Genomic DNA, 23,596 nt, shown 5'->3' on the forward strand with positions numbered 1-23,596 from the left:
AAAATATTTGGAAAATAGTGCTGTTCTAGCTGCAGTTAGAAGTATAGTTCTGGGGGCTGGGGTGACGAGAAACAAAGGAAAGAAGGATTTAGTTTTAGGGATCTAATGCACAGCATTATGATTGACTATAGTTAACAAGTATTATACACTTGAAAGTTGCTAAGTTAGTAGATCTTAAATGCTCTCACCACAAAAAGGAAAAGGTGAGTATGTGAGGTGATGGAAGTGTTAGCTACCCCAAAGGCAGTAATCATATGGCAATACATGTGTATCAAATCAACCCATTATACACCTTAAACTTACACAATGTTACATGTCAACTGTATCTCAATAAAGCTGGGGGAGGGGGAGGGAAGATGAGAATTGAAAGGAGGCACAAAATAAACATTTAGCAAACTTAAAAAAAAATAGTGCTATTCTACAGAAACTATACACTTCAGAACATACCAAGTAAAATTCTGGTATAAGGGAAAAAAAAGCCAGAGTCAGGAAACCGAGATTTTTTTTTTTTTTGGCCGTGCCACGCAGCTTGTGGGATATTGGTTCCTCGACCAGGGATCAAACCCAGGGCCATGGCAGTGAAAGAGCCAAGTCTTAACCGCTGGACCACCAGGGAACTCCCTGGATTAATTTTTTGAATCTCACTTATGTCACTAATAAACTAAATGACCTCTAGGATTTCACCTCTCCCTCTGGGCCAAAAGTTTCCCCTTCTGTTAACTGAAAAGAAAAGAGTGGTTACTTAGACTAGACTGTTTCTAAGTCGCTTTCAGTGATAAAATCCACTGAATATGAGGAAAATATCAGCATTCTGGGGAACGTCTTTCATTTATACCAAATTATCTATTAAATATATTAAAAGGAAGGATATGATCAAGGTCAGTGAAACATGTAAATTGACAAAAATAAACTAGGGTGTAAGCAGTGGCAAAGATCTCTTGGGAAACATTTACTATGTGTATGAACTACATAGCTAGAAAGAGTTTACTATTATGATCAAATAAAGGACCAAAATAACTATCATTAAAAGATACACAGGGGCTTCCCTGGTGGCACAGTGGTTGAGAGTCCGCCTGCTGAGGCAGGGGACACGGGTTCGTGCCCCGGTCCGGGAGGATCCCACATGCCGCGAAGCGGCTGGGCCCGTGAGCCATGGCCGCTGAGCCTGCGCATCCGGAGCCTGTGCTCCGCAACGGGAGACGCCACAACAGTGAGAGGCCCGCGTACGGCAAAAAAAAAAAAAAAAAAAAGATATACATAATACTACTGTGCATCACACTAAATACTAAGAGTTGAAGGAAAATGTAAGTAGTAGCATTTTTCTCAGAAATAAATCAAAAAGCAGTAAAGGAACAAGGTTCAAGAAGCCATTCTCATACCACTGAAGTCACCTTCGAGAGACAGTTACGGGGCAGAATAGTGATCGAAGGAACCAACTTCTACTTAAATCAAGCTCAGAATTTAGCAAGTTTTCTTGTTCCCTTTCCAATTCCCCCAGCCAGACAATGCTAGAGAAAGATAGTATGATTAAATGAAAACTCCTGGGCAACAATAAAAATCCCCTCGTTGAAGACTACATTAATCAGACTGCTATCCTAATGTTGGAGGATGATCTCAAGCAACAAAAGGAAATGAGGAAACAGACATCTCCCCAAAGAAGACACACAGATGACCAAGAGGCACATGAAAAGCTGCTCAACATCACTAATTATTAGAGAAATGCAAATCAAAACGACAATGAGGTATCACCTCACACCGGTCAGAATGGCCATCATCAGAAAATCTACAAACAAATGCTGGAGAGGGTGTGGAGAAAAGGGAACCCTCTTGCACTGCTTGTGGGAATGTAAATTGATACAGCCACTATGGAGAACAGTATGGAGGTTCCTTAAAAAACTAAAAATACAATTACCGTATGACCCAGCAATCCCACTACTGGGCATATACCCTGAGAAAACCATAATTCAAAAAGACACATGAACCCCCATGATCACTGCAGCACTATTTACAACAGGCAGGTCATGGAAGCAACCTAAATGCCCATCGACAGATGAATGGATAAAGAGGATGCAGTACATATACATACAATGGAATATTACTCAGCCATAAAAAGGAATGAAATTGGGTCATTTGTAGAGACGTGGATGGACCTAGAGACTGTCATACAGAGTGAAGTAAATCAGAAAGAGAAAAACAAATATTGTATATTAACGCATATATGTACAATCTAGAAAAATGGTACAGATGAACCGGTTTGCAAGGCAGAAATAGAGACACAGATGTAGAGAACAAATGTATGGACACCAAGGGGCGAAAGCGGGCAGGGGGTGGTGATGGTGGAATGAATTGGGAGATTGGGATTGACATATATACACTAATATGTGTAAAATAGATAATAAGAATCTGCTGTATTAAAAGAAAAAGGATATGAGGGAAGAATTTTACAGTTGAAAAGATAGGTTACTAAGTACTTGTCAGGATGCATATTAAATTATAATACATGAGACTATACAATTTAGTATATTTATAATTCAATTTTCACAAAGGTGCTGTTACTCGTTCATCTATAATTATATACCTAGAAGATATACCACACCATCTAAAACTCTATTAGCAATTTTTAAAAAGTCCTCAGTAGAATGCAGTAGGTAATAAATATGAAAAATCAATCTCCTCCCTCCATTTAAGTATCCAGATAAAAATACAATGAAAGAAATAGCCCCATTCATAACAGCAGCAGCTCTCACCTTCCCTCCATTAAGTTTTTTGGAAATAAGCTTAATGAAAAAATATACATTAATTCTTAACAATAACAAAAAATATGCATAGTAATAAGAAACATGGATATGACAAGAAGAAAATCATAAAATCCACTGAAGGGCATAAAGTATTAAATAAATGGAAAATTTACTTTCCTAGAAAGAGATATGCTATTGTAAAGGTATCAATTACTTCTTAAACTATCTATAAATTCAAGCACTCTCAATCAACATACCAACAAGTAGTATTTTTAGAACTTAATGATTCAAGTTCACCTGGAAAATTTTTTCAAAAGTAGAGTAATAAAGTGACACTTCCAGATATTAAGCATACTATAATGAGGAGAGGAGGGAAAATGAAGATAGCATAACAAAAACACAATAAATAAAAAAGAAGACTTTCATATAGATTAAGTATATTTGGGAATTTTCTATTGATAAAGATAGAATTTTAGAAGTAAAAAAGGTGATTTATTCAACAAATGGTGTTACAACAACTGGTTAGAAATTTGGAGAGAATCAATCTAGATAATTATTTCACTCCTTAAGTCAAAGTAAGAAAACTTAGGTTATTATTTTTATAATCTTGGCATTAATCCTTTCTAAGAATACCCTTAAGCCCAAAAATGCACAGACTGACAAATATGACTACATTAAAATTTAAACGTCTAAATGGCAAACACCATAACTAAAGCATATAAGTAACAAGTCAACTAAATCCATGTAGAACACAAAAGGCATACAAATATGTAATATTCCTAAAAGAATTTTTACATTTAACTTGCCAACATCACAGTTAGTAAGTTGCAATCTGACTCCAAAGCCTATGTTATATATATACTACTATGCTGCCTGTCTCAGATTTGCACAAGTACTTTAGCTAATATCCAATTTGTTCAAGAATGCTCATAAAGAGGTACTCTCATATATAATTGGTGGAAGTATAAATGGATACAAACTCTTCAGAGGGAATCTGATTCTATCAATTTCAACTACACACATAGCAAATGCACTTTAGGTATTTATCCACCAGAAAAAATTCATACAAGTGTAAAAATTTACATGCAAAGAATACAAGAATAAACCTATATTCTGTACAGCACTGTCATGTATATGAAACAAAATTCATATTTATGGCAAGAGAAATTTAAATGTAAAATTTTTCTCTGCCCTCTCCTCACACTGTACATTGTGTATCCACATTATGCATTGACCAAACCTCCCCCATCAGCAGGAATACCTGCTCAACCATAAACAGCAACATTCTGCCAGCATCAACACGTCGACTCAAAGGATACCATTCCTTCTTGACCCTGTAAAGGCTCACATGACCCACCACAATGGCACTTATATCTGGATTATGTAAACTGTCAATAATTTATTGTACAGCCCTCTGTCTCAAAAAAAACTTATATACTATGTGTTGACTTCTAATAGGTGGAATAGTTCTCAGAGCTTTCTGAGATGCTCTTCCCAGGTTATAATCCTCAAATTTGGCTCAAATATAATTTTCCAATTCTTAGATGGACTGATTAATTTTCCATCAACATGTATAACAACCGAGAAACAATTCTAATGCTAATTAACACATATACATACCTACTATATCCCCTTAAATATAAATGAAATATATCTTCCATTTTTATTTAAAGATACTTACACATGTACACACATGCACACTTACATGTTTGAATACATACAGAAGTCTTCAGAAGAATAAAAAACACACTGAGGATCTCTGGGAAGTGGAATTATAGGGAATTTTCATCTTCTATATTATAAATTTCTGTATTTGAATTTGTACAACGAGTTAAAAAAAAAAATAAGGTAATTGTTTTAGCCCTTTGCCTAAAAAAAGCCTCTCAGTGCTTGTACCTTGTCCAGCCCTCCAAGCCTACCCTAAAGTATGTCACTCTATAGACACCTAAAAGACAGAATTGATAGAAATGGTACTGATTTCAATAACCAAGTTCAAAAAAGATAAAGAAGACAGACTCTCAGGGTTTCTAGCTTGGGAACAATTTTCAAAAGAAAGAGCATATAGGACATTATGTTGCTATCAGGTACCTCTGACCCATCGAACTGCATCTACTATACAAAGTCTCTGATATTCTTCAGCTAGCCCCAGGACAATTAACTAAATCTTTTCAAGTACCCAGAGATTAACAGGGCACCCAAAGAATCCGTTTGTTGCCACCAGGATCCTTATCTTTTCCTAAAAGACTGAGAGTAAATCTATTCTAGCCACAAAAAGATATCCCAATATGCCTCTAAAATCACTTCCAAAATCTCCAGGGATGGGGGAAGTCAAACCAACTTATTCTAGACTGGGTGATAGCCTCAGCAAGGAGATTCATTTTTAGATTACACGTTTCTTGTGGCGGCCCTAATACAAATGACACAACTTTCTCCTACCCCAGCCCACAGCATTCTAGAATTGGTCTAAGGTTTGAAATTCCAAGGACACAATTATCAAGAAAATAAGATACACGCTCCAAACTTTGGGATTATATAAACAATAAAGCCTTCATATGGAAAAATACAATTGCACCAAAATCACTGCATTCATACTAAAATAGAGCCCCAACATTATCTCCATAAGGAACCTATCCAACATAGACCATAAACATACTGATTCATTCCATCCACCTTTCATATAGTAACCTGGAATTACTAAGGAATGAAATATTTCACCTAAGTATATTTTACCACGTGCTACATTTTAGAATTTTATCCCTTTAGAAATATGTCAAAAATTAACTGGACTACAGGGACTTCTGGCTGAAAATGTCTCATCAAATGTTTAACTCATCTCCCTCACCAAAAAAAAAAAAAGTACAGAAACAAAACTAGTTCTCACTATCAGAAAAAAGTTACAAATATGGAAAGGGAAAACACTAGAATGAACTCTGTGGTGCTGGATTAGAACCAGAAGTACCACTGCAAAATCAAAATAGAATATTTATAGAAATATAGATGTAAATGTGAATGTGTACGTGCGTGCACATAAAAATATCCCCTACCTATATATACTAAGAAGGCCAGGTGCAGCAACACTCCAAGAGCAATGAGCACAAGAAGTGCCCCAATCTTGGCTTCTAAGTACCATTTTCCACTAAAAATAACTGCGGCAAGTTTGAAGGTAAGTCTGGAACAGCATATTGTGCTAGATACAAAAAGTGCTCAAAGAAGGAAGAGGTATGTCAAAAAGAAAATAAACCAGATGGAAGGGGTTCCCACTAGCCTAATCAACAACAATTTGAGTACCAAAATAAATGATAGTAGATTATAACTCAGTGAATATAATAGGTAATCATGAATAGACAGAGATGTAAATAAAGGAATACATTAAAAATCTGATGAGGAACAAAATATTTACATAGTTTCAACACCTAGCCCAAAAATATTAATTACAAATGAGAAAGGAGTACCTTGACATAGGTAATGTCTGGCACTTACAACCTTAATCACATAACCAATTCCTATCAATAATGGGACAACTGAAATTGCCTGGCACCTCATAAGATACAGGAGAAGAATGCAACACCACTTCCATGATAATCCTGCCAAAGATCTAATAATGAAAATCTAATTAAAATGTCAGAGAAATGCAAATTAAGGGTTATTCTACAAAATAGCTAGAGCTATAATCTTCAAAGTATCAAGTCAGTCCCCTGAAAGTAAAGATAAAAACTGTTCCAGATTAAAGACGACTAAAGAGACATGACGACTAAATGCAATACATGATTCTAAACTACTTTTAATCTAAAAGACATTGGGATGATTTGTCAGATTCAGATGTTAGTAATGTATTCTTGTTAACTTCCTAATTTAATAGTTATGATGTTATTATGTAGGAGAATGCCCTTGTTTGTAGGAAATAAACATTAAAGTATCTGGGGGTGATGAGGCATCAGAGGTGGACAGCTTACTATCAAATGGGTCAGGAACAAAAAAAATTCTTTGTACTATGCTACTAACTTTCCTGTGTATCTGTCATTGTTCCAAACTTTAAAATATGAAAAAAAAATTACAAAAAAAAACTATAGTGGCACTAAAAAACCTAGGAGGGGTACATCTACAGATAAGAACAGAAAGGAATTTATAGAGAATAAAAAGTGGATTGGGGCGGGGCGGGGGTGGTGGTGGAGAGGGCGGATGACAACAAAACACATCTGAAGAACCAGATACACAAGACAAGTATAAAGTGGGATCTCCAAAAAGGATAAGTTTTCTTAGCAAGAACCATTGGAAGAAGTGTGTGTCCCGGGCAGTCAGCCAGGTAATAAAACCATAGTAGAACAGCTGCATGGCTAAGGCCTCCAGCACAGCTCTCAATACTGTGGGAGATCTGACATTTGGACAGTATAACTGTGAAACAGGGGAATATTATCTCCTGAGGGACAAGAAATATGTGTAAGAGAACAAGCTACCCTAAGGAGAAACCCATTAGCTAAATACACCAAAGACAGAAAAACTGGGATTCACTTGGGCTGGGGAAATACATTTAAATGACCAATACTATAGTCTGGACCATCATATAAAACTTTACAATGAAAAATCTAACATTTGAGGAAAAACCAAAAGCATGATGGATATACCAAGCACAAGAACAAACTTCCTATATTTTTAACAGAGCAAACAGAAGTCAATGTAAAAGTAATATATATCTCAGAGATTCAAGAGCTTATGTGTGGACCAAAAATACAACCAAAAAATAAAAATCAACTCCTATGAAAATGCAAAGCAAGAGTTCTTAGAAATTCTATTTTCCTTCCCAAAAAAGTAATGAAATAATTGAAAAGAACTGAAGACCAAATTAATGAGCTAAACAATCAAGCCTCAGGATTCTCCCAGAATGAAAAGAAAAAAAAAAAAATCAAAGCAAGTAACAAAAGCTCCACAAATACCAACATCCAGCTAAGTTCTCAAAGTGTGGTCAATGGGCCCTGGAAGTCCTGGGAGACTTTCAAGGACTTTTCAAGGTCAATACTATTTTCATCGTAATATTAAAACATCATTTGCCCTTTCCCACTATACTGACAGCAATGGTGGGTAAAATCGCTAGCATCTTAGCACACAGTGACATCAAGCTCGACTAGCACCATTACATATTCCCAGATTTCTTTTCAAATGCCACTTTCACTTAAGTATATCTTTTTTTTTTTTTTTTCGCGGTACGCGGGCCTCTCACTGTTGTGAGAGGGGCACAAACCCATGTCCTCTGCATCGGCAGGTGGACTCTCAACCACTGTGCCACCAGGGAAGCCCAAGTATATCTTTAATGAAGCAATAAAAAAAAAAATTTTTTTTTAATTTGGCCGTGCCACGTGACTTGCGAGATCCTAGTTCCCTGACCAGGGATCGAACCCCGGCCCTCTGCAGTGAGTCCTAACCACTGGACCGCCAGAGAATCCCCCTCCCAAAATAATAATTTTATTAAGTCTCAACTCTTCGATACATGTCTTCTTCATATTCTATGTGGAGAAATAGCAACCTTGAGGAAGAGCACTTGTGTAAATTACTTTGAGTTGTGAACTGAATTAGCCTTTTTTTAATGGAACAACATTTTGACCTTAAAGACAGAATGAGAAATTATGGTCATATAGACTTAGGAATTTGGCAGACATTTTCTCAAAAATAAACCGAGTAAGCCTGTAACTTCAACGGAAAAACACTGACAGTATTTGTTACCCATGATTAATATTCGAGCTTCCAAGTGAAAATTTAGAATTGTGGAAAACTTATATCTGCCACCCTGAGCTTTACAGCTTCGTATTAAGGACTTCTGATGAGATTACTGGTGACATTAACTTTTTTGGTTTTGTTACTGCATAATGAAATGTGTCAACTTTGGGGAAAAAATGTGTAACTCAATGAACCTGTATTTCCCAAACAACCAATACACAGTGTTATGAAATCATAAACAGGTGAAAGATTCATTCGAAGTGCAAGATACACCACGGATTTTCAGATAACAAGAAATGGAAAATTCAGTGATATGGTTTCAGATTCAACACTGCAGCTCTCCTTTAAAAAACTACCACTTGTCAAATGTTGGCTAAAATACCTCTTCCTTTTCCAACCACGTGTCTGTATAATACAAGATTTCTTCATATACTTCAACCAACACAATATATTGCAAGATTGAATGCAGAAGCTGATATGAGAATCAAGCTGTTTTCTATTCAACCAAACACAAGAGACTTCCAAATACATATAACAATGCCACTCTTTGCTAAGATTTGTTTTGGAAAACAGGTTTTTTAAAAAAACCTAATTTAATTTTTAAAAAATATTTTTATTAAAAGAGGGTTACACTAACAGGCAATGGTTTATTATTTTTTAATTAATTTTTAAAATTTTGTAATACAGGAAATATAATAAATATAACCCACATAAACTAAAGCTCTGTGGGGTTCTTAGTAAATTTTAAGAGAGTAAAGGGATCCTAAGACCAAAAAGTTTGAGAACAGCTGCCTTAGGGCTAGTTACTATTACTTGTAATTATACTATGCTATAATAGAGTGAATCCTCCTAAAGACAAATAAAACGTATAAGGCACTCATCCGCAAAGCAAGTTGTCTGAGACTACTCTATTTTTTTTTAACTTTTTATTTGTATACAATTTTTAAAGGTTACTTTCCATTTATACTTATTACAAAATATGGGCTATATTTCCCGTGTTGTGAGACTACTCTGTTTTCTAAGTTACTCAGTCTTCTTTTCCACTCTTCTATTCCCTCATTGTATTGGGTTGGCCAAGAAGTTTGTTTGGGTTTTTCTGCAACATCTTATGAAAAACCTGAATGAACTTTTTGGCCCACCCAATATCATAGGCCCTAGCTTCATGATGCTGTCAGTGTGCTTCCTCACCTCTTCTAGTACATCAAAAAGGCAGGAAACAGCTCAGTATAATCAAAAACAAATGGGCGGGCTTCCCTGGTGGCGCAGTGGTTGCGAGTCCGCCTGCCGATGCAGGGGACACGGGTTCGTGCCCCGGTCCGGTAAGATCCCACATGTTGCGGAGCAGCTGGGCCCGTGAGCCATGGCCGCTGGGCCTGCGCCTCCAGAGCCTGTGCTCCGCAACGGGAGAGGCCCGCGCACCGCAAAAAAAAAAAACAAAAAACAAATGGGCTCTGAATAAGGATGTCCCTATGAATGAAGTCCCCAGATTTTATTACATCTATTTTGATTACTTAAATGTCTCTTTTATTATTTTCTAGTTCTTCTACCACGCTCTATATACCTAAAGTCATAGGTAGATAACTTCCAGATAAGTAGAATCTTCTTTTATTAACTTAATTTTTAGATATTCTTTCCTATTGTCTCACATACTATCAATTATAAAGCCTGGCGTGGCCTTAATCCAATGGTACCTGAAACAAAATCTGAAGTGAGAAGAATAAAGTGAGTGATAGAATTCCACTCTGTTTATTTCATAAAAACAGACAAAAGAAGGCAATTTCAAAAATTTAGGGACACTGACGGAGAAGACACCTAATTTGAGAGGTAGGACAGGAAGGAAAGGAACAAATAGGGAAGGGAGGTATGGAGGTATAAGCTTGAGTGTTTTAGGAGGCTGAAAGCATAATAAAGCAAGAAGGTATTGGCGGGAGGGTTAATATAAGAATACATAACACCATGATATTATCTTAACAGGTAAATCTGGTGATATTAAAGAGAAAAAAAAGAATTGAAACAAAACATAAATAAAAACAAATACACTGATGAGTATTAGGTTAATACTGACATGTAAACTGAGTTGGAATGAAAAAGGATATTCAGAGTTCAATGGAGCTGAGCAAATAAATATTTTTTACTGTTTTAAACAACTTTTTAAGTGATAAGCATAGACTAGTAAAGTTCAAAAAGAGGAGAAGGGCAAAATATAATTAAAAAACAAGAACTGAACATGGAGAAAATAGGGGAAGTAAATGAAGCTAACTATAAAAATAGGAAGATAAAGGAATTAGAAGAGAAAGCCGAATAACAGCTAGATTTTTTTTATAAAGACAGAAAAAGTTAAATATGAAAAATGATGTAGTACATTTCAAGTGATGATAGGCACCAAGAAATAAACAAAAAATAATAGGGAGTGGGCTTCCGTGGTGGCGCAGTGGTTGAGAGTCCGCCTGCTGATGCAGGGGACACGGGTTCATGCCCCGGTCCGGGAAGATCCCACATGCCGCAGAGCGTCTGGGCCCGTGAGCCATGGCCGCTGAGCCTGCGCGTCCGGAGCCTGTGCTCCGCAACAGGAGAGGCCACAACAGTGAGAGGCCCGCGTACCGCCGAAAAATAATAATAATAATAATAGGGAGTAAATCACAGAAAAGTAGAAGGCAGAAGTGCTGAGCTTATTTCCTTAGACAATTCAAAAGCAGATATTACCGAGCATAATCCACATACACATTTTTCATGGCAAACAGTGTGCATTTAAAAACTGAATAATCGGGACTTCCCTGGTGGCACAGTAGTTAAGAATCCACCTGCCAATGCAGGGGACACGGGTTCGAGCCCTGGCCCGGGAAGATCCCACATGCCGCAGAGCAACCAAGCCCATGCACCACAACTACTGAGCCCGTTCGCCTAGAGCCCAAGCTCCGCAACAAGAGAAGCCACTGCAATGAGAAGCCCGCGCACCACAATGAAGAGTAGCTCCTGCTCGCCGCAACCAGAGAAAGCCCGCGCAGAGGAACAAAGACCCAACGCAGTAAAAAATAAATAAAATAATTAAAAAAAAAGAATCCGCATGGGACACGGGTTCGAGCCCTGGTCCAGGAAGATCCCACATGCCGTGCAGCAACTAAGCCCACGAGCCACAACTAAGCCTGAGCTCTAGAGCCCGCGAGCCACAACTACTGAGCCTGTGCACCACAACTACTGAAGCCCACGCGCCTAGAGCCCGTGCTCCGCAACAAGAGAAGCCACAGCAACGAGAAAGCGCGTGTGCAGCAACGAAGACCTACCGCAGCCAAAAAATAAACCAATTAATTAAAAAAAAATACTGAATAATCTATTATTAACAGCTAAACAAGTGTACAATATATGTTAAAAGGAAAACAGAAAGGCATCTTTAGGACTTTATAACACAGGTGTTCCCAGAATAAAAACAAGACATGTGACAGAGAAATGGATGAGCAACGGACAAAAACGTAAGCAACAAAGTCTGTTTAAAGAGAATCTAGGTAAGCAGCAATTACAAAAAAAGATTACTTTCCTATCCAACATAACTAAAATCTGCATAATCCCAAATACTTTGTAAACACTGCCATAATCTATTTCTAAGCAAAAAACAGCTTACACTCTAAACCATGTCATCTATAAGCAATTATTTAAAATAAATTCCCAAATATGCACCTAATTTTCTAAAATTTTCATGTGTTTCTTAAAGGCATCATTTACTACCAAGAGCTCAATACCAATATTCCTAAAATACCTGAATTTTAGAGATTTACCAATGATACTTGCAAAATGTCTCTAACTATAATTATCACTTCATTAATTAAAAAAATGCAATAAAAATTTGCTTTCCATATTTGAACCTCTGTAAGCTTTTTATACATGAAGTTTGTATTAGTTTGTTCTCAAACAGGCAGACTTCATAACATAATATTTGAATTAGTTGAAAGATTAAGTTTATCACTATGGAATACTCTTAAGTACCTTCAATAAACAGTGCCATTAAGAGCGCATTTTGCGCAAACACCTTGGACATACTCTAGATTTGCCAATTTAATCTAAGAAAACCCACACAATGTTAACAGTATCCAAAATTTGAAGCCATTTTAAAATATTTTAATTATCATCTTTTTCAAACCTCTTTTCACTGTCACATTTTAAACAAGACTTTGAAAAATATTTATAGTTTGACAATAGTATAAAACCTAAAATTCATTACGTTAATTCAGTGCTAACCTAATAAAATTCTAAGTAAACTGAAAAGTAAATTTTGCCTTGTTAAGGGGAAAAAAGGACTCAGAGGCAACTACAAAGGTGAACATCTCACTTTTAAAATGTGTTGTCTGCATTTAAACATACTATTGCTCCCTCAAGGAAAAAAAAAATCAAGAGCTATATTTAAAAACAGGGATTTATTTAAGTAGGTATTTTCGAGGGCTATAATACTTTTTATAAGTAAAATTCACTAATGCAGAGAAACATTTTCGCAGAGTGATAATTCTCTATAAAAGACTTGCTCTATTAAGGTTTTGCTGCTCGGAAGCCAAGTATAAACCATATAAGGAAACCGAAGTTCAGTGCCATTTATTTTGTTCCCCTCTTTCAGATGCCCAAGAATAACCTCTTTTGTTGCCTAATGATACGTCCCAAAATCATAAAGTAGATTAGTTATACGCTTTAAATTTCTGGATAAAGCCACTTTGACCTAACAGGAATTACCTGATGGGTCACAAATCTTACCAACAATTTAAAAAATTAAAAAAATTTTAAAAAGGAGCTCCAGAGACTAAGCTCTAGGGAAAAATTCAAAACAGTACAGGGTAAGACTTAAAAGATTCCCATTCTGAAATATACTTGTGAAATAATTTGATCCTGTTCTTTAAGACCTACCTTTTCTCGTCTTTGAACTAAAGAAAGCCACCTATTTTTCCTTGAGGTAGCATGGGCAAATAAACATCAGTTTATATTTAAGATACACCTACCAACAAAATACCATATTTATTTAATATTTATTTAAAAGCACAGTACTATCTTTCACCTCCCTTTACCACAAAAGTACTGGGGGAAAAAACAACCTTAAAAAGACACACATTAAAACACCACTGAAGAAACCGTTTGTGTTTGCTGCGACCAAAACTAGTTTCATCTATACAGACTATGGACTGGTTCAGAAGTGTTTACATCTATAACTGACTGGTGGAATGTCCCCCCTGCTTCACTAATCCCTGCCCCCAAGGCAGATACTCATCACTTTCTGGGCGGCAGAACCGGCCAAAACACTTCGGCCAACACAAAAATGTAAATACTGTACTATTCAAAAAGCACAGCTGTTTATCACAATCAACGTGATGATGCCCATGAAAATTGTTTTAAGCGTTTTACTTCCCTTCCTGTATCTTCTGTTCTGAACTGCACAGAAGTCCTAACAAGCCAAACCACTTACAGGTGTTTACGTTTGTTTTTTAATTATAACTCTCTCTTTGTCCATAATACTTACTCCCTCCTTTTTCTTTCTACTAAGTCAGTGACAAGAAAAACCTAGCCGACAGTTGCTTTCAATTAATTAACCCAACAAGTATTATCAAGTTCTAAATGTCTGAAAGGAACAAGTTATTGAAGAAATGTATTACCCACCTAGAAAAACGACTAAGAATGGCAAAGTTTTTGGCTTATAAGATCCAAATGAAATATACCCATAAAGGTTGGTACTAAAAAAATCTCTATATACAATTAAACACAAAAGCCAAGTAATTGGTAACAGTATAAACAAATGTGGCAGCCATCTCAGCAGCAGCAAATCCCTCCCCGCAGTGACCTAACTTTTTTACAAAACAATAAGTTGCCGGGTTCAGCAACTTAATAAATCAGAAATATACATCGTATATGTTCCGAGAAACTAAAACTTCTGGACCTTGTGCCGAACAAAGGCACTCCTTCCTCGGATTGCTGAAAACCTTTCGACCCACCGCACTCTTACAACCTCTTCTAAAATAACCAGAATCCAGATGATAGAAGAAGGAATAAAATCAGTTCTACTATTCAGCACCCAAAACACTATCCAGTTCGACATCAGAAAGGGAGAATCTAGGTGAACTTCAGAAAAAGTGAAAAACGCTAAAGTTCCCTCACTTTCCTGGCCCGGGAGCTTTGTGACTCGTAGACACTTGTGAAAATTACCTTTCGGTCGGGCAGTGTCTCAGGGCCGCTTTTTCAAGGCTTCGCCTGACATGATTTCCTTCCCTTCATTAGTCACTTCGGATCCAGCCGAATTTCTCTCTCTGGTGAGAGCGGATGTGAAGTGGCCTCCCGCAGTAGGAAGAGTAGGTGGCTTTCGTGGGGGCTGGGACGCGGACTGGTTTCCTGGTCTCGAGTTCTGCAGGAGTTTCCCAGACCCAACTAGGATCTCCGCCGTAAAACAAAAACTTTTCACTCGTGACACCGCCCGGAATTACCGTGCGAAACTCACTTCCTGCCGTGGCGAGCAGCAGGATCCAACTCGGTCCAGAGGAACCCGGAAAACCAGCTCCACGCGCGCCGGGGAGGGGGAGGGCAGGGGGCGTCAGCTGCGAACCTGGGACTCCGGGCGACCCGCGCGCCCCGACACCCGACGGTGGCAGAACCTGGCCGGCGGGGGGCGAAGACGCCGCCGGTGCGCTGGGCGAGCCTCGGCCGCGCTAGGCCGCCACCTCCTTCTCGCCGCCGCCCCCGGAGCCGGGCGGCGGGGTTATTGTCTCGATAGCGCCTGCCGCGCCCTTCGCCTGCGCCGCCGCCGCGGCCGCCCCGAGCTAGAGCCGAGGGGCCGGACAGGCTCGATGGCGGCCCCCTCCCCGGGCCGTCCGTCGGGCCGTCCGTCCTTCCGTCCGTCCCTCCCCGCTTTCCCTTCTCGCCCTCGAGCCCTCTTCTCCCTCTCCCGTTTCCCCGCCGCCGTCCCCTCGCTCCCCTCCTCGTTCTTCTTCCCCGGCGGCGGCGGCGGCGGCGGCGGCTCCCCCGGGAAGCGCAGGGGGTGGGGGCAGGCGGCGGCTTCGTCTCCTCACGAGCTCGCGGGGCCGCGGCAGGGGCCGAGGCTGCCTCCCGCGCCACCGCGCCACATTCACTCGACCGAGAGAGTGCGAGGGGCGGGGAGGGGAGGGAGGGAGAGGAGAGAAAGGAGGAGGAAGGGGGCTGGGGCAGAGGGGAGTTACTGCCTCACAGGCCGCGGCGGCAACAGCGCCACCGCCCCGGCGGCGAGGGGGGAAGAGCCTGCGCGCGGCGGCGGCTCCGCGGCGGGGGCGGGGGCGGGGCGGCCTCCCGCGGGCTTCGCCCCAACCGCCAACAGTCGGGCTGGAGGCCGGCGCGAGCCAGTCACCGCGCGCGGGGGCGGTGCGGGCCGACGTCGGCAGGGTGGGGGGGGGGGGGGCTGCGGGCCCGGGGCCGTGGGCCGGGGACCGGGGGGTGGGGTCGGCGGCGGCTGGGGGTTCGCTTGCGAAGCGCGGCATGAGGCCCGCTCAGACCCAGGCCTGGGAGGCCTTCCTGCGGCTTCCCGGCTGCCCAAGGTGGGGGACTCGGATGAAGCCGACCCCGGCTGCCCCCGCCCAGCCTGGGAGACCGAGAGTCCCCAAGCCTCCTGCACCCCAGCCGATTGAGTTTCTTTGTACGACAGTAATCGGTGCGAAGGGTTCATGTCCAAACCGATTTTAAGGCTGCAGGTATCTCTTTCAACTGCAGCACTCCAACTTCCTCTAATGGCACGCTCAGTTTGCAAGAAACCACAGCGGCAGCGCGGTGGAGCTTCCCACGCCAGCCCTTGCTCCGAGCTTTCTCGGACAGCAACGCAGCTGAGGCTCCTCCAAGTCTCGACCTCACACCGGCGGGGAGACAAAGCTGGCACTGGGAGGGGGGAAATGGCCCGCGAAATTGCCTCGAGATAGTGCCTTTGTTAGAGGAAACATTGTATACACTCCGAACGCAACGTAGGCTTCCAACCCCGGCGGTTTCGGTGATGCAGTCGTTGAATTACGCTGGCCCTAGTGAAACTCAGCCTGTCAGGGTTTGCGTTTATTGCGGAGAGAGCTGCTTAGGCATTCCTATCAACACATATGGCATAAAACGCCTCAACCATAACATTGCAGTTTTTGCAGTTACCGCTTTAAATATGTTAACAGACAAGACGGCCTTGTTTTACCCCGAGAAGGAGCGCAATAGATAACGAAACAAACCATTCCCCACCCCCAGTCTCTGCTGTACTTAACCGTGTACAATGACGGTAATTAGTCTCTGTGTCCCTGAAGTCACTGCTTCAGTTCTTCCGTCTGTGTTCCAAAGATAATTATTTATTACCAAGTTTGAATAAAGAGCTGTATGCCCTACAGATGATTTTTGGCTTGCATCCAAAGGAAGGGGTTGATAAAGTCCATCAAAGAATTATTTACCAAAGTGAGTTGTACGCTAGTGATAAACACTTGAAATAACTCCAAAGATATTCAAGACATTATGTTAGGGGTGGGAGCTTTTAACTGCTTCAGCACTGGTAGAATTAACGCAGGTAGTGCCTTAGCCTAGAGCAGAAGTTGAAGGTTCACAGACAGTACAAAGTGTTCAGGCTTATTCAGTGCTGAACTAGACGTAAAAGCATTAAGCTGGAAGTTAGAAGAAACGGCAGCCAGGTATACTAGTAAGCTAGTTATCCATTTTATGTGAATATGAATCTTGGCAATTGTATAAAAGCATACAAACTATTTTTAATCGACACAAGAAAGATTTCCTACCCCACTTTCAAAAACTGCTTTGCGTTTGACCAGAATCAGTGGTATATCTCTCTCTCTTAAAGCAAAGTCTCCCACACCAGCGGGAGACCAGATGGATGGTGAAATTCCAATGTTGCATTTAATCTCAGGTGGATTCAAGGCCCCTTTAAATGTGGCATCATAGATTCAAGTAAACCTAACCTCCCATTCCCCGCCCCACTCCCAAACCTAAATAAATAGGACTGGACCAGTCGCTAGGCTAGAACCTGCCCTGGCCCCCAGCCTTTTTTTTTTTTTTTTAACTTAGACTCCTACTAGGACCTATCTGGCCGATTACCATTTAGGCTAGAAAAGTACCTATAACGAAAAACCCCTCCTCCAATTCACCTGAAATTTTGCCACTAGAGTGGCAAACCATAAATAAACCACACAATAAATCCTTTGAGTGGTTTATTTCTCTAGCACAAAGCCATAATCCTGGGAAAGGTAATATTTTAAGCCTTATTAGTCATTTATACCACTTCATCAGATTGTTTCCCCAAAGCAGCTTTTGGTGGGAGGGAATATAGAGATAGCATATGCTGATGTTGAGTAGGTAGGAGAGGGGAATGTGGTTTCATCCTTTGGGGCCATCTGCAGACAGTAGAGTGTATAGTATAGACAGTAAAGTGCCCCTCATTTGATTGTTAAATAAGTCCTACTTATACTGTAAGAATGAACCCTGAAACACTGGCCTTAAGAGGATGGAAGCCAGGATACACTTATCAATATTATCTATTTGAGGGCGTTCCCTGGCGGTCCAGTGGTTAGGACTCAGCACTTTCACTGTGGGAGCCACGTTGGATCCCTGGTTGGAGAGCTAAGACCCCCCAATCTGTGTGGCTCCGCCAAAGCAATAAAAAAAAATTACATATTTTGACAAATATTTCTTTAATAGCCCCTTGGTAAAGTATCTTCAGCAGGAATTCTACATCCGTGCTCATACAGAAAGGTGAAATGACAGCTATATGATCAGGGTACTCAGTAATCAAAAGTAGTGATTCATCTTAATTATTCATCACTTACTACTTAGTTCTAACTCATATGAGCAGAACATACAGATATAGCTAAATCTTCCATTCTTTTTATACAAGGCATTTCTGTTCTGTGCTTTACAGATTAGTTTCCTTTGAAAATCCTCCTATGGTTGAACTAATATGGACTTAACGTTTCTTTCAATTGTGATTAAAAGGAGAACTAAAACCCCACTTTAAACTAGGCTGCCTAATTGTGATTCTGTAATAATTAACTGAATTCCAGGACCACCTTAGAGAGTTAACTAATAAATATTTGTTGATAATATAGCTTAATCTTCCCCATTGTGATTCTGTAAATAATTCTCTGTGAAAGTAGGAATTCCTTCTTAGGGATTCCCCTTCCCAATGGCTGGGTTCTGGAAAGGGCTACTGGAGATAAGCCACATACCTGAAGGAAAGCTTTAAGACCTTAAGCATTCCAGGGAATGCACACAGCAGCCATCAGGGAAAAAAGCAGAGTTTTAAAAAGGATTCCCCTGTCATTTCCCCATGCCTGCCCAGCAGCTGTGCAGAAGCATTGTGCGGACAAAGTTAGCAGAGGGCAAGGAAAAGTTTAGGGTGCTCATTCTTCTTTTCTTTTGTTCTTAACACCTAGTAAATAATTGGTTACCTAAAACCAAAGTTTTTATCACAGCAGCTTTGGGAAAACTTAATATTTGGGCTAGAATAGAGTTATATTTGAAAAAAAAAGTCCAGAAGCATTAGATTAAGTGGATCAAAATGCATTATAACATGTGTTTTTAATAGGAATTGACTTTCCTATTTTCACTTCCATCTTAGCCCCTAGATAGAGAGGGCAAGAGGTTAGGGTGGCAAGTGTGTGGGAAAGGGACGTTTGGGCTCAAAAGAGGCAGTACATACAGGAACTAAAATTAAGGATTTTATAATATATTGGGAATGGAATCATCCCTGCCATAGCATATTTCTTTCAGACATATTTTCAGTAATACTTTATGAATCACAGGGAAGTCTGCCTTGAGTTATGAAAAGCTTTTTTAAATTTTTGAAGTTTTGCCCCCTACTATATGCTTGAAAAATTTTTTTGTATCCTATACATTTTGTAGCCTATAAAAGTTAAAATTTTCAGATGTCTTATGAATTTTTTTTAAGTATGGAGAAAATAAATGGTGCATGGTGATTATTTTTGTGACCTCTGAAACAAGACTGCTTGAATTAGAAACGGCTACTGCGTAACCTTGGTCAAGTTCCTGAATAGCTATAAACATAAACTTGAGCTTCCTCATCTCTAGAATGGGGACTATAATACTAACTGTCTCATAGATTATTGGGAGGACTACATGCGACAATACTCATCAAGTGCTGGGCGGACTCAAAAGTGTTAGCTATTATTAGTAGTACAATTAAAATGCACTGATAATATGTACCATGCTGCCACCATTTCTAAGGTGACCATATAGTGTATCACCCAATGTAGAACACTTCTGAGAGTGAAAGCAGACCTTAATAATAATTACACAGGGACAAGAAATGTAAAACCAGGGCTGTCCCAGCCAACTGAGACAAATAGTCACTCTAATAATTTCCAACTTTATTACCATCTTCTGATGCACTTCCCCTTCAGATCTTCCTTGGTATGAATAATAATGTTTCAATCATATTACAATATGCACACTTCTTTCTAAATCATAACAATATTAAATCAACAAAAGGTTAAATGCTGCTTATTGTCCTTTGATGTAGGCCTTCAACTAAAAATATTTTCTTTGGGTAATGAAACTGCTGTTTTCCTACTCATTTAAGCCCACTTATAACTTTACATTTTTTTTCTATAGTATTTTGTTTTTTAAAAAAAACTGTTTAGGGCTTCCCTGGCGGCACAGTGGTTGAGAGTCCACCTGCCGATGCAGGGGACACGGGTTCGTGCCCCGGTCCGGGAGGATCCCACATGCCACGGAGTGGCTGGGCCCGTGAGCCATGGCCGCTGAGCCTGCACGTCCGGAGCCTGTGCTCTGCAACGGGAGAGGCCACAACAGTGAGAGGCCCGCGTACCATAAAAAAAAAAAAAAAAAAAAAAACTGTTTAACATCAAACATGCCATAAAAATGGCCAATACATGAGTATTATGCATAACTTGAGCTGTAGTAAGAGGCTAAATGCCCTGCTCTAAAATGCCAACTATGTTCCATAAAACCTTGTTTTTTTGTTTTTTAGTTAAGCAGCATATCATTCCTATTTCAAAGTAAAAGTAAATCATCTGTATTTGTCGATCATGGCCATATCATAATCAGAATACTGAGTAAATCTCACCTAAATCTGGTTTAATTAGTATTTGGAAAATAATATATCTCAACTGGATTTTCGAAAATAATTCTGAATATACTTTAACTCATAATTTCTTTCCTTGGAAAGAAATTTATTTTCTAGGAATTGACTACAATTATCCTTCAAAAATGCTGATCTAAATAATAACATATTTTAAAATGTTTCCTCTCCGTTTTTCATTGTCCAATCCCTTTGTTTTTATGCCATTAAATTTATGTCAACCATCAGATTAGTCAGAGTATTTTAGTTTTCTTAGTTTTTAATTACTTTGAATTTTTTTGTTCTTCCATTTTTCCTTTAAAACAGATGCTGAATTTCCCTTCCTTCTACCTCAGGAAACTCCCTCTGAGGGTTTTTGCTTTCTTATAGAAAACTTTATATATTTTTCATATTTCCTGCTATACAGCATACCAAACTATTAATAGAAATGCCATTTCTTTCCAAAAGGTTTATACTTCTTTATGTAGAAATAAATACATAAAGAAGAAATAGCCTTCAAATATTTTTATAATTTTCAATGTAATTTTTCTTTTTCATTCTTGACATTTTATTTCATTTACCTGATTTCTAGCCACGCTTCCTCATAGATAACTGATATTTCTATTTTGTCTTCTGTAATAATGAAACCTAGCCAATAAATTCTTTCTTGACAATATTGTCATCTTTCAGAAAAGTTCTGGCAGAGGCATTAGCATTTACTAGCTGGTGACCTTGGAAAAATCATTTAATCTCTCTGTGCAATAGTTCATGATCTATCAGATGGAAAATAAAGCTCTGTCTTATCCACCTCATAGGGTTATTGTGGGTGGGCACCAAATGAGATGATGGACACGAAAGCATACTACATAAATAAAAGCTATTTTTTTTCCCTTACATCGGTAGTGATACATTTCATCATTATCATCAATAAACTATCATAAGCCATATTCAATGTCCATTGACTTAGTGGCTCTATGATATGTATACTTTAGATTACATATTAAATGTGGTGTCTATTCTCTATAAAAGCCTATATCTATAAGAAGAGGTAGGTATAAACTCATCAAATTTTATATAAAAATTCAAGACATTAATTCAGATGCCAAAAATTCAGAAGTTTTAATAATTCAGACACTGGCTAGATTTTACACTGTGAAAATGTTGCTAGGCAAATTAGAAGTGTTAGTTTCAGGGAGAGTGTTTGGCCTAGTTAAAGAAAATAAGCTTTTAAAACTTTAGAATCTAAGAATTTTCAGTAGTGGTTGAATATGCAGGAAGTAGACCTTAGAAGTCATCTGGTGTCTATTCCCCTCCATTTTATAGGTAAGGGAACTTAGATTTGAAGACTATTAGCAGAACCATAATTAGAATCCAGTTCTCTTCCAGTTCAGTCTGTATTTAGTGTATACACTTTGCCACCACATAGTAATCCAAATATGGGACAACGAGAAACCATCAAAGAAAAGTTGATAGAACTACAATACTTAAATTTATAAAACTTCTATTGATAAAAGACACAATAAACAAAGTTAAAAGACAAATGACAGTTTGAGAGAAAATATATATTAGAAACAATAGCTAATATCCCTAATATATAAAGAGCTCTTATATAATAAATCTAGAAGAAAGTAACAATCCAGTATAGAAGTACTTACAAAATATATAAACCAGCAATAACCCCGCACACAAAATAAAAAGAGCCAATAAGCATTTGAAACATGTAAGGGCCTTAAAAACCAGCATAACCAAAACTCTGACCAGGTTTTGCTATTGTTATTGTAGTTGGGGTGATAGTTCCTTTCCAGCAATCTCAGTGAGCAAAAGGAACTCCAGTGGGGTGTATCAAAGGGTACTCCTATGACCTTCACAGAAAGGGAAGTAAGCCAATCGGATGACAAGTAAATGGGAATTCCTTGTCATTTGAAACATGGTCCCAGAAACTAGACACAATCTTTTTGGTGCCACTGTCCATGAATGTGTGTAGGGAAGCTCAGGAGCACCACCCCAAAAGGGTCAGACCTGGGCATATGCTAGTGAGCCCCTCTTCGGGTGTATTCCCCTAGGCCAGACCACCAGGCTTCTGGACATGTATCCGCCACAGTTTGCCAAATTCCAAAGATTATACACTTTGGAAACCATGGATTTTAAGATTGTAGTTTCCTCAAATAAGGGCTGAGCATAGTGAGATGGTAGCAAATTGTTCTAGCAAATCAAAAGTACTGTTTGGCAGGGGGGTTGTGATAAATTAGCTTTGAATTAACATATACACACTACTGTATATAAAGTAGATAACCAACAAGGACCTACTGAAGAGCACAGGGAAGTATACTCAATATCTTGTAATAACGTATAATGGAAAAGAATCTGAAAAATGAAAAAAATATATATATGTATATCCATATCTGAATCACTTTGCTGTTCACCTGAAACTAACACAACATTGTAAATCAATGATACTTCAATAAAAAAAATTTTTAAGTGCTGTTTGTGTAATGAGTTTAAGGTTCTGAAAGGAATTAACCCCCAAATTCCCCCAGGTCCATGGAGTAAGTTTCTGTTGGGGCTGGAGAATCTTGTGAAGGATCTAAGGAGGCAAGTGCAGGAATAGCCCAGGAGTGAGGAAGGGAATGAAAGGAAGCCTCTCTCCTTCTGCTCTGTAAGGGAAACTCTCTCAACCCTTCACACTTCTTAGACTTGCTTCCTGTCAACTATTATAAAAGCAAATAATAGAGAGTAAATATGGAATCAGGTAGGGAGAAGATGACAAAAATATGCTTTAAATAATTTCTTTTTTTTTTTTGCAGTATGCGGGCCTCACAGTTGTGGCCTCTCCCGTTGCGGAGCACAGGCTCCGGACACGCAGGCTCAGCGGCCATGGCTCACGGGCCCAGCCGCTCCGCGGCATGTGGGATCCTCCCGGACCGGGGCACGAACCCGTGTCCCCTGCATCGGCAGGCGGACTCTCAACCACTGCGCCACCAGGGAAGCCCTAAAATAATTTCTTAAAAAAGACTAATGCAGACCTAAAACTAGGAATAGAAGTAAAATATTTTTAAAAGATTGAAATAAATTTGTAGGAAACAGAACAGATTAA

The 23,596-nt window shown here is 39.3% G+C and overlaps 1 protein-coding gene across 13 annotated transcripts in view; it reads right to left on the minus strand.

Annotated features, from left to right (window-relative positions):
- Positions 1 to 15,199, minus strand: part of ERBIN (erbb2 interacting protein) — a 110,679-nt gene extending 95,480 nt beyond the window's left edge. For 11 of the 13 annotated variants that reach the window (XM_032625206.1, XM_032625203.1, XM_032625198.1 and 8 more), the window contains exon 1: positions 14,619 to 14,939. The gene's annotated coding sequence lies outside the window, so the exon portion shown is untranslated. Of the gene's footprint in view, positions 1 to 14,618 lie in introns of all 13 variants that reach the window. The other 2 variants (XM_032625197.1, XM_032625205.1) reach the window with 2 other exon arrangements.
- Positions 15,200 to 23,596: the final 8,397 nt, after the last annotated feature.

Source organism: Phocoena sinus, chromosome 3 (genome assembly GCF_008692025.1).
Source record: "Phocoena sinus isolate mPhoSin1 chromosome 3, mPhoSin1.pri, whole genome shotgun sequence".
NCBI classification, from domain to species: Eukaryota; Metazoa; Chordata; class Mammalia; order Artiodactyla; family Phocoenidae; genus Phocoena; species Phocoena sinus.